At 38.7% G+C, this 20595-nt stretch overlaps 1 long non-coding RNA gene across 1 annotated transcript in view; it reads right to left on the minus strand.

The window, feature by feature from the left end:
* Positions 1-18806, minus strand: part of LOC132372439 (uncharacterized) — a 71159-nt gene extending 52353 nt beyond the window's left edge. The window contains exons 1-2 of the long non-coding RNA XR_009505190.1: positions 18605-18806; positions 11658-11715 (exon numbers count right to left, since the gene is read on the minus strand). This is a non-coding gene — a long non-coding RNA (uncharacterized LOC132372439). The remainder of the gene's footprint in view (positions 1-11657; positions 11716-18604) is intronic.
* Between the last annotated feature and the right edge of the window lie 1789 nt (positions 18807-20595).

Raw genomic sequence — 20595 nt, forward strand, 5'->3', positions numbered from 1 at the left:
GAATACATTTCCATTCTTCCTTCTGAGCACATGTGAGTTTGTACTTCCTTAATTGACCCCTTTAGTTAGATGGGGCCATGTGACTAGTTCTGGCCAATCAGTTTGAGCAAAAGTGACGTCTCATTTCCAGGTGAGAAAATGTAATTTGCGAGTACAAAACCCTGTGGAATTCTCTTCCTTTGCCAAGGCAACCTGCAACGTTCCAGATATCAGCTGCTTCATCAGCCTGGATCTCAGAGTGAAGCTGTCATGGGCCAGCATCCCCAGGCCACCCCCAATGTTGCAGCGGTCATCTGTATAGCATGCATGAGAGGCTAACCTTTGCGGTTTTAAGTGGCTAAGATAGAGCCCATACTGACTGATAGACCAGGATTCTGGGGAACCATCAAGAAAGCAGCTTCGGGGACTTCCTTGGTGGTCCAGTGGTTAAGACTTTGCCTTCCAATGCAAGGGGTGTGGGTTCGATCCCTGGTGGGGGGCTAAGATCCCACATGCCTCGTGGCCAAAAAACCAAAACATAAAAACAGAAGCAATATTGTAACAAATTCAATAAAGACTTTAAAAATGGTCCACATCAAAAAAAAAAAAAAGAAAGAAAGAAAGACAGCAGCTTCAACAAAGTGGTGAGGAAAAAAGTCTGTCTTGCAAGGTGCCAAGAAGTGATAGAATGGAAAAAAGTGAGGTATTCTGCAAGATCATTGTGTTAGTAAATCTGGTCACGAAAAGACAGAAAGGATTCAGCAACTTTGAAGGTAATAGAAGAAAGAACTAGATTGTGAGAGCCTTTGTTGTTGTTTTGGTACAGGAAAGCAGTCCCAAGGAAAAAGGAATATAGGCGAGAAACAGATTAATAGAATAAGATTTCAAAAGAGTTGGAAGAGGGTCAAGGTAAAAAGACTCGCACTTCCTCCTCTGAGGCAAGAATAATGAGAAGAAAAATTAGCCTTCAGGAAATATTGTGATGGGAAGGGAAGAAACTGAACATGCTCATGTCAGATGGTTTCAATCAGTCAATAGTGCCATCTTCCTACACAAAGGCTGTCATATTTTAACATTATCCTGGGTATTATCGCTACTTACGAAATACTAAATAAAAGCAAAGTCTTTCATAAAATTCATCTTCCTTTTAAGACACAGTGAATGACTACAATGTTCTGAACACAGTGCTAAGCAAGAGGAGGGATACAGGCGTCTGGGGCATGCATTGTAGTCTCTTCAGTAAACAATGAAAATTAATATATATTTAAAATTAGTGAAGAGCAGAAAACTGTATATAACCTAGGGCTAAGATGTGAACTATAGGGGAGAGAATGATTATTCAAGTCTAGGAAAGTCAGGAAAAAATCAGTGGAGCATGGAGGTATGCAAGATTTAAACAGAGACACAGGAAAATGGAGGAATTCCTAGTGATTACTATGACCCCGGCAAAGCAGGCAGACCAGGAGGAGCCTGGCATGCTCTTGGGATGGGAAGATTGATCTGTCTAGGGTAGAGTATGTTATATGTGTTCAGTCAAAATTCTTAGCCATATGCAGTGAAAAAAACAAATCTGGCTATTTTAAGGATTCAGACACATCACAAAAATCTACAGAGCTAGGTTTAGAGGTTAAGCGGCCAGAGTCAATGACCAAAATTGTAATGCAGGACTGGTCTAGTAGATTCTAGTGCAGCCACTGATGGACATAGACACCTCAGTTTGCATTGTTGACCCCAGATACTGTCGCTGATGCCTCTGGAAAGTGGGTGGGTGCTGCCACTGCCACGACATATCACAGTGCATTCTGTGAGGGCCCTATCGCTCTGTGTCTCTATCTTATGATTCAAAGTCTGGGAGAAGTGTGTCCAAAGGAGAGAACCTAGATCATATGCTATGACATATGATGACACTGCAAGGAAGGCAGGAAAAGTGACTGCTGCAGTTTCTACAGCAGGGGTATAGCCCTGCTTCATAAGGTGGGGGATTGCCCATAGTTAAGAGCATTCCATTAGTGGTTGGCCAAAAGTCTACTACAGTGTTTATGACAAGCAGAAATATGACTGGGATGATTAATGGAGGATGAAGAAGTGAATATAGAGGATCCTGAAATCCCAAAGAATTTAGCTTCTTATTGAAGGAAAATTGGAACTATTAAAGATTTCAGAACAGAATAGAGATGCATATCAGAAACAGACAAGGTGATTTATAAAAATTTGTTGAATGACTAAACAATTAAAGCAGTAAGACTAGATGGACTGAAAAATGGACTAAAAGGATTAGAGACCAGAATGTTAGGCTCTAGCAGTAATCTAGACACAAGAGTATGATACCTTGAACTAGGGAAGTAGAAATATAAATAAAGAGGCAAGGGCCCATAAGAAAAATATTGTAAAGAAAAGATCAATAGGCCCTAGAGACTGACTGAGTACAATTAACAAAAGAGTAAATTACCTCCAAAATGCTTCCAAACTTTTTAGCATAGATCACTGAGGAAATTTCGACCAAAGCTGATTTGGGTGAATTTTCATTTTGAAGACTATAAACTTTCTTCTGCCATCTTCAATCTGCTGCTAAGACCATACAGTGAATTTTCCACTGAAAATTTAGTTCTCAGTTCAAGAATTTCCATTTGGTTCCTCTTTAAAGTTTAAAATCCTCTGCTAAGATTTCCTATCTGCTGTTAATAAGATAATATTTTCCCTTCCTTCTTTGAATATATTCATAATAATCAATTTAAAGTCTTTGTCTATTAAATTCAACACATGAGCCATTTGAGTTGGCTTTTATTAAACTTTTTTCCTGGTTATGGACCACATTTTGGGTTTTTTTTTTATTTATAATAATGGGTTTTTTTAATCACTCGATATTATGGATAAATCACTGTAAAGACTCTGAATTCTGTTATCCTCCCTTGAAGAGTTGACCTGTTTTCTTAGGCAGTTCAATTACTTAATGATTATCTTGAACCTTATATGAAAACCTTGTGGGCTTTGGTTTTATGCTTCATTAGGGAGGATCTGTAGAAGGCACAAGGTGTTTTCCAAGCCCCTCTAAGTTGGCAAAATTCAACTTCCAAACATTGTCTCCCCTAGGTTTTACTCTAGGATGTGGTCCTTAGAGGTTTTCTAGTATCTTAACTGGATTTTAACAAATATTAGTGAGATGTTAACTAGATTTCTCCCCGCAGCTGGATTGGAACTCCAATGTTTCCAGCACTGCTCAACCTCCAGCATCTCTGTTCCACTTTCATCCCCACAACTGCAAGTCTCAGCTCTCAAGTAAGCCTTGAGTAGTCTCTCCTGGCACATATGCAGCCCAATCCTCAGCCAAGGTATGTATGGGGAACTTCCATACACATTTTGAGGTTCGCTTTTTCCTCTCCAGTACCCACATATTCCACCTGCTTCTGCTGTCTTGAACTCTAATCTTTATCTCTTCAGCAAATAACCACTGCGAATTCCAGCATCCTCTGCTGTGACTGGGAAATGTTTCCCAGGCAGACATCCAGGTCAAGCACGGGGCTTATCTTGTGAATGTCCCTTCTTTCAGGGATCATGGTCTTGCATTACCTGTTGTCCAAAGCCTAAAAAGCAATGGCATATAGATCTTGTCCGGTTTCATGACTGTTTATGGCATGAGGTTATCCTTGTACCAATAACTCCAACACAGCCAGAAGCAGAAAATTAAAGACATTAACCTTAAGGGGATGCTGAAACAACAAAGTGAAAATTCAATACACTCCCGGCATCTGCTTTGTCTCAGACCCTTAGTGTGAGGCCAGGTACCCACATTCATTCCTCCGAAGCCCATAAGTGCTGGCTGCAGCCGACCCACTCTCTCTGGCATTTGTCCAGACTGCCTGCCAGTTTGACATTTAACCTCTCTCCTCAATCCTTCAAGTTCCTTCTCATTGGGTTGGAGAGAGGGGAAGGCAGTTTCTCCCCCTAGCTGTACACTGTTGCCAGCCTTGAAACTGGGAGCTGTTACACTGACTGAATTTTAAGGAGAAATTTCTTCCCTTCTCTCTACCTCTCACTGGCTTCTCTACATAGGAAGAAAAGTGACATAACTAGGGGTTCAGATTGCAAGAGGAGGTATTCTAAGTAGGAAGGTGGCCTGTCCTCCTCTGTGCATCTTCTTCTCTTATAATCAGCCTGTTCCCAGCCTGCATGAAGTACAGGGGTTGCCCTGCAGGTAGGTGCCCAGCTGCTCTGCCTGCCCTAAACCAAACCAGTCTGATTCACTGGGAGAAAGAGCAGGAAGCTACTTAGACCTTGGGGACAGTCACATTTCAAGTTCATATTTACTAGTAAAACTGAACCCAGAGTAGAAAGGTGTGTGGTTCATTGACCCTTCAAACTTCAACAGTGCCCTGGCTTAAGCCCTTCTCCTCATGTTGGTGACTCACTTAGACCTTTTCCTTTAACTTTGAAGCTCAGCTCTTGATTTGTGCCTGCTTCCTCAGATTTAGCAAACCTAACTCTACATAAGAGAGAATCTTTCTGCCAGTTCCTGCCCTATGGGACATACAACTACCCTGATTCCCCCTCCCTATTTCTTGCTGAAGATAGGAGATTAGAATCCCCAAGAAAAATATCATTTTTGTTTCTAAAATAAGCTTTATTTGGTGCTCATCTTTGTCTGTTGATTAAAGTACAATATAAATCATACCAAGAACAAGGGATCAGTCCCCACGTGGGCTAGTTAATTTAACGTGGTTCCTCATCATCTCAGCTAACATCTTACTTCTCTTAGCTCTCCAACCAAGTGGAACCTAAAGGGAAACCATAATGATTAACAGGACTCCAGGACCTTTAGTGGGACAACAGCCTAAGATTCGTGCTGCACTACTGATCAGTAGCAGACTTTTTTGTGTATCAAGGACAGCATTATCATTACATATATTATCACTAAAAGACTCCTCAAAACCAAAGAAATTTCCTTCTTTGATGTTAGACACATGGATGAAAAGGTTAAATGCTGGAAGAAAGCACAGTATAAATTTTTTATCCTCAGAGCAGTCAGGTCAATAATTATGATTATTCTTTACTATTAGCATCATAAAAAAATTTACCCAGCAAATATTATGTGGTATGCATAATTCCAGGTACCATAGTAGAGAATAGACAATGAACACCTTCAAGGAATATACAAAATACTTGTGAAAGCAAGACGCATTCATATGAAAGTATTGCCAACAATACAAAATAGTATACAAGAAGTGTCCAAATAAATGGTATAGGAAATGTGGCATGAAAAAATGGCTGTGTCCCGGGGGCTTTCCTTCTCCAATCTCACATTGGATGTTGGGATCTGAGTTGGACTTTATAGTCTGAATAGAATTATAAGATAGGATCATATGAAACTGTCATTTTTTTAATAGGTCAGAAGTATTGAATACCAGCAATTTCATATGGTTCAACCTAATAGCTGGGAAGTCTCGTTTATTATGTGAAAAAGAAAGTTTGGACTCCGTAGCAACAGGGCACATGGGGAATGGAAATCCATGAACAAGGTTCCAGTGCTGGCACAAAGTAGGCTGTTTAATTAAAGCTTCTGCTAAGTGAAGTTATTTAGCATTTCTGTTTTCAGTTATTTACTTTAAAAGGAAATAAATGCTCACCAAAATGGTGACCTTTGAGCCAGGAGCCACACATCTGTGTCCTCATTTACTCTTCACAACCATCCTGTGAGATGCACATTTCCTCATTTTTTACATGTAGAAACTGATGGTCAGAAAAGAACCTTGCCAGGTCACAACGTAGTAAAGAGGGTACCTGATGCCCTTAGTAACAATTTCCTGCGCCAGTGTAGCATACTGGAGGAACAAGCCAATCCCTGCCTCCCTGTAAAAATAATTAAGTGATTGATTGATATCTTAAGATATCTGTCATCTCTGTGTGATAGGGCAATGGAAATGTTTCCGAATTGACATATACTCAAAATCCTGTAGATTTTGGACTGTAAATTCATGGGGAATGACATTTTTCATATCTATTCAGTACTTTGAATTAGTCCTTAGAGAAAAAAAAAAGATTAATATGAGTACTATAGCTTTCTCATGTGCTATAAAGTTCAAGAGTGAGACTATTTTTGCTTTAAAATTGTTCTTGAAGAATTCTCAGACTGTTTCCAGCTAGGTTCTCTCTCCATGTGATGTCAGTCTAAAAAAATAGTCTTGCCCTCTGCAATTCTTGACCTACTCTTAATTGCAGGATTAGAATTCACAAGGAGGATTTTAAAGACACCAAAACTAGTTCACTAAAATCAATATTCCCTATACATGAGCTTGATATGTGTTCCTATGTTTTAAATTAGTTTACATTTATCCTAGAGCTATGTTAAGTGTCTTCTAACTAATTATGACAAATTAGATTATTCTCATCAAGTTATATTTGCAATTCAACTTGAAGACCCAGAAGAGCAGCTAAACATTTAGGACTTTTTTCTTTTTCTAATTAATTTTCTTTTACATTAGTCTTCTAATTGTTTCCAGAAATCTAAGGTATTTGAAAAAAAAAAAAGACCTCATTGATACCAAGATCTATTTCTTAATAAGTGTTAAGACCTTGGAAACCTACTCTCTAAAATATAGTTCTGGAAAAGGAATAGTTTAGCTAGCTGATTTGGGATTAAGGAAATGGATATCAAAACTACCTTTTTATCCCTGTTATAAAATAATATAAAATTACTTTCCCCTGAAGGTATAGCACATACCTTTGAGATCTCAGAGCAATTCAGATAAGGCACATACAGGATCAAGACACCATTGCCTCATTTTTTAAGAATGTTCTGCATACATTGATCACTACTTGACCCTACACAAATGATTTAACCTTTCTCTCTCCACAAAAAGAATTCTGACTCCAACTGTCTTCTGACAGACAAATTATTGTTTTACGGCATTTAAAACCCTTTTTAATTGCTCCTCTTGCTCACCATTGGTGAGCTTTGAAATATAGATAACACAAACTTTTAACATCCGCCTTCATGCAAGACATTCATTCTTGTAACAATCCTTTTGAAATCTGCACTCACTCCTTCTACTTCCTCTCTACTCATCACTCCTCATTCCAACCCAATCTGGTTCCATTTTCCCATCCACTCTTCTGATATCAATAACCTCCCTGTCATCAAGTCTAATGGACTTTCCTGAACACTCATCCCTTTTAACTTCTCAGCCACATTTCACACAATCGATTCCTTCCCTCTTCTTTCTCTCTTTTCTCATTTGGCTTTGGTAAAACTTTATTTGTTCTTTTATGTTTCAATTGTATCTTTTCTTCCTCCTCTAACCTGCTAAACATAATGGCCAGCCCCTTCTCTGCAGTAACACCATCCACTATCCTAATCAGAGCTCAGGTTTCACCATATTCAGTAACACCAAATCCATGCCTCTGGCTCGGAACACTCTTTTGATCTCCATACTCAAACATTTAGATGCCCTCCTGTATCTCCACCCATCTGTCCCTTCATTCCTTCAACTCAACATTTCCCTAGTGGAGATCCTCTTGTTCTCCCCCCAGACACCAACTCACTAACTATTAACAACATCACTAACTTTCAGATCAACCTGATACAAAACTTTGGAGTTGTTTTAATTACTCCTTCCCCTTGACCCGTACTTCAAATCAGTCAAGCTCACAACATTCTCAAATCTCTACCTTCTTTTTCAACACTGTTCCTAGCATACAACAGAAGTTACCAAGGGTTACTTTCTGATTTTATTTTAGCTATTTCAGCTGTATTTATTTCAGCTGTATTTCAGCTGTCATTTCTTTCTTCTGAATTATTTGTTCCTGAAAGGAAGGGGCTGTGTTTTATTCATACCGTGTAATCCTTTAGCTGTGCCATTGAATGCTGGAAGGGCAAAAGCAGTAGGCTCCAGAATTTCTATAAAGAAGGGGTTTAGCAATCTGGCTGTGGGAGCAGGGAGGACACAGGAGACTTCGTTGGAAGCAGCATTTGCATGGTTAGCACACTGTTTTCACTTAGGCTGCTTAGGTGGCTTCGGGATTCTGATGGAGATTTTGATGGCTCTAAAGACCCCTAAGATCCCTTCGCACTGCCTCAGCTGATAAGCACATTGCCCAAAAATAAATTGTATTAAGGACAGAGCAGGAATAAACCCAGCTTCTAGAGATGGTGAAAAGAGCCTTTTACATTTCCCTGGAGCCACAGCCTGTCCCTACTGAGTCCAGCTCAGAAGAATGTCAAGCAGTCCCTTTTTCTTGCCACCTTCTCCCCTTCTCTCTTCCTCCCATGATTCCTTACCCACCTGCCCCTCTTCTCTAATTCCACTTCTCCATCCCCTCAGCCTGGTCTTGTGTGCAGAAAGAAGGAACAAAGGGAAATTATCTCTCTCTGACTAGAGCCAGATGAAGCCTCTTCATCTGATTGCATAGCTCTGATTCTAAAGAATTTCTGTCTTTTTGCCCATTTTTACCATTTCCTATTATTCTAGTATGGAATAAGCCAGAACCCCCAGGAGGGAAGGGTATAAGCACTCTACCTATGAAAGGGTGAGGATTTTAAAATCCCATCCTGCAATTCACATAATCCTACAAAACTCAACACAGAGACTAGCACAAATAAATATTTGGTAAGTAAACTAATAAATGTGTTCTCTGTAAGATTCATAGCTGAAATGGAAGTAGTCTCAAAACCAAACATACTAAATTCTGATTAATGTGTAATGCTTTATAAAATACAATAAAAGAATTTAATCTTTTTTATTTTCCTTGGATTAATGGTGCCTTCCTAATGAATCCAGGCTGTTAATGAATTTGGCTCAGCGCTAGTAAAATCAGTGAAGCATTTCTGTCAAATCAGTATTCAGAGTATGTCTCCACTGATTTCAGCATAATAGTTAATATGTGAACTACCAAAACACAGTTGTTTCCAGTCCAGTGCTCAAAGATCCTTCCCTTGAAAAAAATAAGAAAAACGTTGATGTTATAGAGATACCCCAAAATATAGAGTTCTAAATGTCATCAAATAGGATGTGAAGCCACATTTTGGTAAATCATGTTCTATATTTCCACTAAATAACTAGAATAAATGTTACATAGCTGAGATCAGATGTGTTTGGTTGGCAACACCCATCCCTACACCGCCCAGCTTCAGCATCCATTTGTGGGAGCCAGATGGAAAATAGGGATAGAAAAGAATGGTTTTATATGTGGAGTCCAGGGTCCAGAGAGGACCAAAGACACAGGATAATATCTAGTCCTTTTTACAGCCTGCCCCCAAGATTCAGTCTGAGCTATCATAGAGAAAAGGGCTGCAGAGAAAAGTTGAAGTGGCTGTTTGCAGAAGGAATTTCATGAGATTGGTGCCAGGTTAACAATGTCCAAGGCAGAGCTGGGGAAAGGGCATTTTATCATTTCTGTAAATAACACAACATGGCTCCAATGTGGCCGTAAAAATGGAGAGGAATTCAGTCAGATTTGGCAGAGATGTTGCAGCTTTGGGAGCACTGTAAGAAAGTATGCTGGCTAGAGAAGCAGCCTTCCCACAGAGGCCACTGGAAAGCAGCTTGCAGCCAGCAGCTCTCAACAGGGAGAGTTAAATGGAATAGCACCAGACGGGTGTTAGGAGCACAAGTGAATCCCAAGAATGACTGGGGAGTTTTAAAGGTTGTGCAGATGGAAATCAACTAGCTAACAAAATAAATATATAAGCAAGCATGGCCTTATTTGGAACCAAAACCACTGAAGTTTGGGGATATTTGGTCTAGAGTCATAATGTATAAATTGATGTCCTTCTTATTCAAAGTTAACCACTCTAGTATGTGTGCGTGTGTATGTGTGTGTGTGTATGATTTCACTTATGAGTCTGAAGTTTTCAGCTACTTGGACACCAGAATATAATCCTTAATTTAATCCAACTCTCTTTTCTCTTGATTATTCATTTTACCCAAATAGAAAACAGCAATATGCTTTTTTTTTTTTTTTTGAGAAACAACATTGAGCAGTGTGGAAAAAAAATTTTTAATAGTCTTCCATTAATGAACACAAAATGTATTTGGGGACATGAAATGACACATAAAGAACAATTAAGAAATAGATCAAGAATATATGCTAACGTGCTCACAGAATACTTCTGGAAGAATACATAAAGACAGCGGTTTCTTCTGCAGAGGAGGACTGAAAGATAGGCATGGTTGGGGCAGTTTCATTTCATGCTTAGCCATTTGTACAGTTTGAACTTTTTTGCCATGTGTGTGTATTACCCTTTCAAAAACAAAATAAATGAGTTGTCTTTTTCTAAAGGAAGTACAGAATAAAGTATTAAAACCTAGTTATAATCTGTACAAGAGCATAAGTCATTGGAGTCAGACAAACCTGGCATTGCTAACTGATCTAAGCCTGTTAAGACTTTCAGAATTCTCTGGTTCTTTTTGGTAGATGTCTATAATCTCTGGAAATTAATAATAGATGAGAACTCTATCTACAGTCTTATTAACAAGTAGGATACTATAATGAAAGCAAATCTTGGGCCAAATATTGTGACAAATACAAATATTTATTAGTAAGTAGGCACTAAAAATGCCATACAATCTTGGAGCTTGGTGGAAGTCCTTTAGACATTCAAACATGTATCTCACAAGCATTACAGACATGAAAATATTTTAGCAACAGAATCAGCTAATCTTCTACTTGGAGCAGACAACAGAATCTTCCATTAAGTGGTAGAGTGCTGAACTGAATGGACTGAGTGCTTTTTTAAAGAGCTTTAGGCTGATGGGCTTCCTAATTCTTATTAATATATAATATTATGATATAATATTCTTATGCAACATTTATAGAGGTATCTGCATATCATTTCTAGTCAACAAACATATCTTAAATACCGCTTACTTCGCCAACAAAAATTTATTTCTAACAGATGCAGCACAGTATAATCTTAGAGGATGTAGGCTCTGGAATCAGACCACCTGGGCTCAAATCTGGCTGTGCCACTTGCTAGCCACATAACCTTGAGCAAATTATTTAAGTTCTCTGTGCCTCTTTTCCTTCATCTATAAAATAGGGGTGCTAATTATGCCTACCTTGAAGGTCATTATGAGAATTAAATGAGTTGATGTTTACAAAGTGCTAAGATCAGTGTCTGGCAACTAATAAGGGCTATAGTAGTACTTATTAAATATATTAAATTGGCACCTTTTAGGCTAATTAATGAACTCTCTAATGATGGGTTAGGGTTGGTTAGGGTTAGGGTTAGGGTTAGGGATTTCTTGCAGCCTTGGAAGATATAGATAGTGATTCCCTTTGGAACAAAGGGCAGGTATGATTACCACTCAAGAAAAACTTTTTGGATTTCCTAAACTTGGTGTTTGATTCCTGTAATACAACATATTGCATGTGCAAGTGTCATCCAGCCTTCTTTACATCACCCTATGGGAACTGGATTCTGGAAACTGGTAAAGAAGTATTAATACTCTAATTACTGCTACTGCTATAAGTAATAAACTATCCTTCATCTCTGACCCAAGAGTCTTGTGTCTTCTGCCAGCATCCATGCAGCTGTAGCAGGCAACTCATTAACTTACAAGTAGAGTAAAAGCTTAGCCCTTCACAGTTTTTAATGATATTAAAGATGTATTTTCAGCAAACTTAGGCCAATAAACCTGAAAACTTAGATGAAATCAACAAATGTCTTGAAAGACACAACTTACCAGACCTCTTCATGACATTGGGGAAGGCAAATTTTTCTTAGGCAGGACACGAAAAACACTACCTATAAGAGGAAAATAAATAAATTAGACTTCAACAAAATTAAAGTTTTTGCTCTTTGGAAAATATCATTGAGAAAATGAAAAGGTAAGCCACAGTCTGGGAGAAAATATTCATAATTGATATATCTTACAAAGTACTTGCACCCAGAATATATAAAGAACTCTTCCAGTTCAATATGAAGTCAAACAACTTAGTTTTTTTAATGAGCCAAATATTTAAACAGAAACTTCTAAAAACAAGATATAGAAATGGTCAAGAAGCATATAAAAAATTCTCCACATCACTAGACAGCAGGAAAATGAAAAATAAAACTATAATGAGATATCACAACATACCCACTACATGATGGCTAAAATTTAAAAGACTGGCAATACCAAGTGTTGGCAAGGATGTGAAACAACTACAACTTTTGTATGTTGTTGTTGGGAATGTGAAATAGTATACTGTAAACACTTTGAAAAGTACTTGGGCAGTTTCTTATTGAGTTAAATGTATACTTATCATATTACCAAGCATTTCCACTCCTAGATATTTCCCCAAGAGAAAAATATATGTAAACACAAATACTTCAACAAAAATTTTCATAGCAGCTATGTTCAAAATAGTCAAAAATGAGGCCATATATGACAAACCCATAGCAAACATCATTCGCAATGGTGAAAAGCTGAAAGCATTCCCTCTAAGATCAGGAACAAGGCAAGGATGCCCACTGTCACCACTTTCACTTAACATAGTTTTGGAAGTCCTAGCCATGGCAATCAGAGAAGAAAAAGAAATAAAAGAAATCCAAATTGGAAAAGAAGAAGTAAAACTGTCACTGTTTGCAGATGACATGATACTATACATAGAAAATCCTAAAGATGCTACCAGAAAACTACTAGAGCTCATCAATGAATTCAGTAGTTGCAGGATACAAAATTAATACACAGAAATCTCTTGCATTCCTATACACTAACAACGAAAGATCAGAAAGAGAAATTAAGGAAACAATCTCATTTACCATCACATCAAAAAGAATAAAATATTTAGGAATAAATCTACCTAAGGAGACATAAGACTGGTACTCTGAAAACTATAAGTCACTGATGAAAGAAATCGAAGATGACACAGATAGAAAGATATATCATGTTCTTGGACAGGAAGAATCAATATTGTCAAAATGACTATACTACCCAAAGCAACCTACAGGTTCAATGCAATCCCTATCAAATTACCAATCGCATTTTTCACACAACTAGAACAAAAAATATGTAAATTTATATGGAAACACCAAAGACCCCGAATAGCCAAAGCAATTCTGAGGAAGAAAAATGGAGCTGGAGGAATCAGACTCCCTAGCTTCAGACTATACTACAAAGCTACGGCAATCAAAACAGTATGGTACTGGCACAAAAACAGACATAAAGATCAGTGGAGCAGGATAGAAACCATAGAAATAAACCCACACACCTATGGTCAATTAATCTATAACAAAAGAAGCAAGAATATACAATGGAGAAAAGACAGTCTCTTCAATAAGTGGTGCTGGGAAAACTGGACAACTACATGTAAAAGAATTAAATTAGAACATTCTCTAACACCATACACAAAGATAAACTCAAGATTGCTTAAAGACCTAAATGTAAGACTGGATACTATAAACCTTGTAGAGGAAAATATAGGCAGAACACTCTTTGACATAAATCACAGGAATATCTTTTTTGATCCACCTCCTAGAGTAATGAAAATAAAAACAAAAATAAACAAATGGGACCTAATTAAACTTAAAAGCTTCTGCACAGCAAAGGAAAGCATAAACAAGATGAAAAGACAACCCTCAGAATGGGAGAAAACATTTGCAAACAATGCGACCAACAAGCAATTAATCTCCAAAGTATACAAACAGCTCATGCAGCTCTATGTCAAAAAAAAAAAAAAACCCAATCAAAAAAATCGGCATAAGATCTAAACAAACATTCCTCCAAAGAAGACATACAGATAGCCCAAAAGCATATGAAAAGATGCTGAACATCACTAATTATCAGAGGAATGCAAATCAAAACTACAATGTGGTGTCACCTCACACTGGTCAGAATGGCCATCATCAAAAAGTCTACAAACGGGGCTTCCCTGGTGGCGCAGTGGTTGAGAATCTGCCTGCCAATGCAGGGGACACGGGTTCAAGTCCTGGTCTGGGAAGATCCCACATGCCGTGGAGCAACTAGGCCCGTGAGCCACAACTACTGAGCCTGCGCATCTGGAGCCTGTGCTCCGCAACAAGAGAGGCCGCGATAGTGAGAGGCCTGCACACCGCGATGAAGAGTGGCCCCCGCTTGCTGCAACCAGAGAAAGCCCTTGCACAGAAACAAAGACCCAACACAGCCAAAAAAAATTAAAATAAATTAATTAATTTTAAAAAAAACAAAATAAAACAAAACTAAATTCATCATTCTAAAAAAAAAAGTCTACAAACAATAAATGCTGGAGAGGGTGTGGAGAAAAGGGAATCCTTCTACACTGCTGGTGGGAATATAAATTGGTACCAGCACTATAAGAACAGTATGGAGGTTCCTTAAAAAACTAAAAATAGAGCTACCATATGATCCAGCAATTCCACTCCTGGGCATGTATCCAGAGAAAACCATAATCCAAAAAGATACATGCACCCCAATATTCATTGCAGCACTATTTACAATAGCCAAGGCATGGAAGTAGCCTAAATCTCCATCGACAGAGGAATGGATAAAGAAGATGTGGTACATATATACAATGGAATATTGGCCATAAAAAAGAATGAAATAAGGCCATTTGCAGCAACATGGATGGACCTAGAGATTATCATACTAAGTGAAGTAAGTCAGACAGAGAAAGACAAATATCACATGGTATCACTCATATGTGGAATCTAATTTTAAAAAATGATACAAATGAACACATATACAAAACAGAAACAGACTTACAGATATCGAAAACAAACTTATGGTTACCAAAGGGGAAATGTGAAGGGGGGATAAATCAGGAGCTTGGGATGCACATACTCACACTACTATATATAAGATAGATAACCAACAAGGACCTACCATACAGCACAGGGAACTCTACTCAATATTCTATGATAACCTATATCAGAAAAGAATCTGAAAAAGAATGAATATATGTATATGTATAACTGAATCACTTTGCTGTACACCTGAAACTAATACAACATTGTAAATCAACTATACTCCAATAAAAGTCAAATTTTTAAAAATAGTCAAAAATGGAAACAAAAGCATTCAACAGGTGAATAAGTAAAGAAATTGCGGCATGTCATATAATGGAATGTTACTCATCATTAAAAGGAAAGAACTACTAATGCATACACAAAATGAATGAATCTTAAAACCATAATCCTGAGCAAAAGAAGCCAAAAACTGAAGTGAATATACTGCATGGTTCCATTTACATGCAGTTCTAGAAAAAGCAAAACTAACCAATAGTGACAGAAATCAGATCATGAGCCTGGAGATGGAGAATTGGTTTCAAAGCAGTATGAGAAAAGCATTTGAGGCTATGAAAATATTCTATATATTGTTTGGAGTGATGATTATAGGGAATATACACACACATATGCCAAAGCTCATCAAACCGTACTGTTAAAATTGGTGCATTTAATTTTATATAAATTATAGCTGAAGTGATTTTTTTTAAATCATGACCACTTTCACTAGTTATAAAAGATTCAGTGGGTTTCAACCTCACTGAAACTTTGTCTAAAAGATATGAATGATACTATCTATTGTACTGGCAAGAAAATTATATTAAATAATTCATATAGACCATTTAGCACCATGCCTGGATCAAAGTAATAATAATAATGTACCCTAAATAACTGCTGAGAAGGTTAAGAGTAGTATCGATGGTATTATCCATTAAGTTTCCCTGGGGAGGTGATTTCTGAGAAAACTATTAACAAAAGGCATGAATTATTGGGGAGAACATTCCATATAGAAAATGCCAGACAAAAGCACTGAGGTAAAATTGCCAAGATGAATATAGTAATGGGTAACCATCAGGTATATTCTTCTGGGTTAGACAGAAAATTGAGAAAGAAGTTATGGAGGAAGAGAAGGTGAGAGGTGATAAGTCCAGAGATGTAAAAACTAGACTAGGAAATAACGGGACACATTAGACCAAGTACAGAATGATATAGAGAGATTGGTGTTCAAAGTAGGCTATTCTGAAAACATATGTAAAGTGAATAGAAATAGGGCATGACTTGAGACAAGTAGAGGTAGAAACCTATCACTTCTCCATGCAAGAGGCAACAAGGCTTAGGTTAAAAGAGAGAAAAATAAGAACGTGCAAGAAACATTGTGGAGAAATATTTTCAGAAACTGACTCTAATTAGAAGCAAAAAAGAAAAAGGAGCTGCAAATAACTTCCAAGTCTTAAATTGGAAAAATGGGTTGTTCTTTAATACTAATGCCCAAGTACACAATATGTGCAGAAGGAGAACAGAAAGGAAAACTCAGAAGAGAAAGTTAGTATTTTAAAGGGAAAATAGGAGAGAGGTTAGAGATTGTGGTAGTCCTTAGTGCTTGTGTTAGTTTGCTAAGGCTGCCGTAAGTATCAGAAACTGGGTGGCTTAGAACAACACAGAAGCATTGACTCACAGATCTGGAGTCTATGAGTCTGAGACTAAGGTGTCCGCAGGATTGGTTCCTTCTGAGGGCTGTGAGGGAGAATCTGTTCCCTGCCTCTCTCTCAGCTTCTGGTGGTTTACCAGTGATCTTTGGTGTTCCTTTCTGCTAATGCTGCATCACCTCAATCTCTGCCTTCATCTTCATATGGTGTTCTCTCTCTGTGCATGTCTGTGTCCATATTCCCCATTTTCATAAGAAAACCAGTCACACTGGGTCAGGGATCCACCCTATGACCTCACCTTAACTAATTATCTTTGCAATGACCCTATTTCCAAATAAGGTCATTTTTTGAGATATTAGGGGTTAAGACTTCAACACATGAATTTGGGGGGGACATAATTCAACTCATGAAAGCACTGTTCAGCAAATATTTCTAGCCATCCCCTTCTGAGCATATGTAGAATTGTATTTCCTCACCTTCTCTGAAGTTATGTGTAGCCATATGATGTGCTTTGGCCAACAAAATGTGAATGGAAGTGACATATACCATGTCCAGATGAAGCTTTAAAGGCCAGTGCATGGTTCACCACATTCTCTCCCCTCTGCTTAGGTATATGTCAAGGTCAATCCTCCATCAGCCAATGTCACTGAGGAACTATCATATAACAAGCAGAGCTTCCCTTCTGACTTGCATTGGGAATACAGCAAGAAAAAGAAATAAGCTTTTGTTGCATTGAGTTAGTTAAATTTGGGTATTTTTTTGTTATTCCTACTAGACACCTAGCTTATCCTGACCAACACAGGGAATTCCCTGGCAGTCCAGTGGTTAGGACTTTCACTGCTGTGCTTTCACTGCCGAGGGCCTGGGTTCAGTCACTGGTTGCGGAACTAAGATCCCACAAGCTGCACAGCGTGGCCAAAAAAATTTTTTTAATAATAATAATAATAATAATTTGGAACTGAGCAATACAGAGATGACTGATCTTTTTCTCAGAAGAGTAGTGATTAAAAAAATAACTATCTATGAGTCAGCCATCACTTCACAGTTTTAAGGAAAAAAAGGCTAAAAACAGATGAGACCAAGAGCTTTGTTCCAACTCTGCACTGAACAGCAAGTTGGCAGATTGTTTCTTTGGTGGCCTCCAAAGAACCATGCCTCCTTGGGTAGAACTTTTCAACCTTGACTTTGGGATTGGCTACTTGACTGGCTTTGGCCAGTGGTCCACTAATGGGCATGATGAAAATAGAGTCTTGCACATGGAGCCCATCCTCTTGGATGCTTGCCCTCTTGACCCTCCCTCGCAGAACCCAGCAACCATGTTGTGAGAAGTCCAACCTAGCCACGTAGAAAGGCCACATGGAGGACCATCAAGACCTTGGCTGACAGCTCCAACTGAATTCCTAGTAATCATCAATTTGCCAGCATATGAGTGAGGTTTCTTGGAACTGGATCTTTCAGCCACAATTAAGCCACCAGAACTGATGTCATGTGGAGCAGAAATGAACTGGCACATCAAGTTCTGTTCAAATTGCAGAATTATAAGCAAATAATGACTGTTGTTGTTTTAAGACACTAAGCATGTGGGGTGATTATCGTAACAATCAATAAATGCTTTTTGTATGATAAGTAGTTGAAAAATTAAAAGTAAGAAATTATTCTGTGTATTAATAATTCCTTGTTCTTTAGTAAAAGAATACTTTAACATTACAGAGCCAAGATCATGAGCTCTGAAGTGGGCCATATTTGAGTTAAAACTCTGGCTCTGCCATTTACTACCGGGACAAACACAGGCAAAAAAAAACAATATGTGGGCAGAGTAGAAGTACATGCTCTCACTCCCTCTTTCGAGAACGCCGGAATCACAACTAACTGCTGAACAATCATGGACAGGAAGACACTGGAACTCACCAAAAAAGATACCCCACATCCAAAGACAAAGGAGAAGCCACAATGAGACAGTATGAGGGCCGCAATCACAATAAAATCAAATCCCATAACTGCTAGGTGGGTGACTCACAAACAGGAGAACACTTATACCACAGGAGTCCACCCACTGGAGTGAAGGTTCTGAGTCCCACGTTAGGCTTCCCAACCTGGGGGTCCGGCAACGGGAGGAGGAATTCCTAGAGAATCATTCTTTGAAGGCTAGCGGGATTTGATTGCAGGACTTCGACAGGACTGGGGGAAACAGAGACTCCACTCTTGGAGGGCACACACAAAGTAGTGTGTGCACTGGGAACCAGGGGAAGGAGCAGTGACCCCATAGGAGACTGAACCAGACCTACCTGCTAGTGTTGGAGGATCTCCTGCAGAGGCTGGGGGTGGCCGTGGCTCACCGTGAGGACAAGGACACTGGCAGCAGAAGTTCTGGGAAGTACTCCTTGGCGTGAGCCCTACCAGAGTCCGCCATTAGCTCCACCAAAGAGTCCGGCTAGGCTCCAGTGTTGGGTGGCCTCAGGCCAAACAACCAACAAGGAGGGAACCCAGCCCCACCCATCAGCAGTCAAGTGGATTAAAGTTTTACTGAGCTCTGCCCACCAGAGCAACAGTCAGCTCTACCCACCACCAGTCCCTCCCATCAGGAAACTTGCACAAGCCTCTTAGATAGCGTCATCCAGCAGAGGGCAGACAGCAGAAGCAAGAAAAACTACAGTCCTGCAGCCTGTGGAACAAAAACCACATTCACAGAAAGATAGGCAAGATGAAAAGGCAGAGGGCTATGTACCAGATGAAGGAACAAGATAAAACCCCAGAAAAACAACTAAATGAAGTGGAGACAGGCAACCTTCCACAAAAAGAATTCAGAATAATGATAGTGAAGATGATCCAGGACCTCAGAAAAAGAATGGAGGCAAAGATCGAGAAGATGCAAGACATGTTTAACAAAGATACAGAAGAATTAAAGAACACACAAACAGAGATGAACAATACAATAACTGCAATGAAAAATACACTAGAAGGAATCAATAGCAGACTAACTGAGGCAGAAGAACGGATAAGTGATCTGGAAGACAGAATGGTGGAATTCACTGCTGTGGAACAGAATAAAGAAAAAAGAAAGAAAAGATACGAAGACAACCTAAGAGACCTCTGGGACAACATTAAATGCAACAACATTCGCGTTATAGGGGTCCCAGAAGGAGAAGAGAGAAAGAAAGGACCCGAGAAAATATTTGAAGAGATTATAGTCGAAAACTTCCCTAACATAGGAAAGGAAATAGCCACCCAAGTCCAGGAAGCGCAGAGAGTCCCATACAGGATAAAACCAAGAAGAAACACACTGAGACACATAGTAATCAAATTGGCAATAATTAAAGACAAAGAAAAATTATTGAAAGCAGCAAGGGAAAAACGACAAATAACATACAAGGGAACTCCCATAAGGTTAACAGCTGATTTCTCAGCAGAAACTCTACAAGCCAGAAGGGAGTGGCATGATATACTTAAAGTGATGAAAGAGAAGAACCTACAACCAAGATTACTTTACCCAGCAAGGATCTCATTCAGATTCGATGGAGAAATCAAAAGCTTTACAGACAAGCAAAAGCTAAGAGAATTCAGCACCACCAAACCAGCTCTACAACAAATGCTAAAGGAACATCTCTAACTGGAAAACACAAGAGAAGAAAAGGACCTACAAAAACAAACCCAAAACAATTAAGAAAATGGTCATAGGAACATAAATATTGATAATTACCTTAAACGTGAATGGATTAAATGCTCCAACCAAAAGACACAGGCTTGCTGAATGGATACAAAAACAAGACCCATATATAGGCTGTCTACAAGAGACCCACTTCAGACCTAGGGACACATACAGACTGAAAGTGAGGGGATGGAAAAAGATACTCCATGAAAATGGAAATCAAAAGAAAGCTGGAGTAGCAATACTCATATCCGATAAAATAGACTTTAAAATAAAGAATGTTACAAGAGACAAGAAAGGACACTACATAATGATAAAGGGATCAATCCAAGAAGATATAAGAATTATAAATATATATGCACCCAACATAGGAGCACCTCAATACATAAGGCAACTGCTAACAGCTCGAAAAGAGGAAATCGACAGTAACACAATAATAGTGGGGGACTTTAACACCTCACTTACACCAATAGACAGATCATCCAAATAGAAAATTAATAAGGAAACACAAGCTTTAAATGGCACAATAGACCAGATAGATGTAATTGATATTTATAGGACATTCCATCCAAAAACAGCAGATTATACTTTCTTCTCAAGTGTGCACGGAACATTCTCCAGGATAG

Source organism: Balaenoptera ricei, chromosome 10, assembly GCF_028023285.1.
Source record: "Balaenoptera ricei isolate mBalRic1 chromosome 10, mBalRic1.hap2, whole genome shotgun sequence".
In the NCBI taxonomy this organism is placed as follows: domain Eukaryota; kingdom Metazoa; phylum Chordata; class Mammalia; order Artiodactyla; family Balaenopteridae; genus Balaenoptera; species Balaenoptera ricei.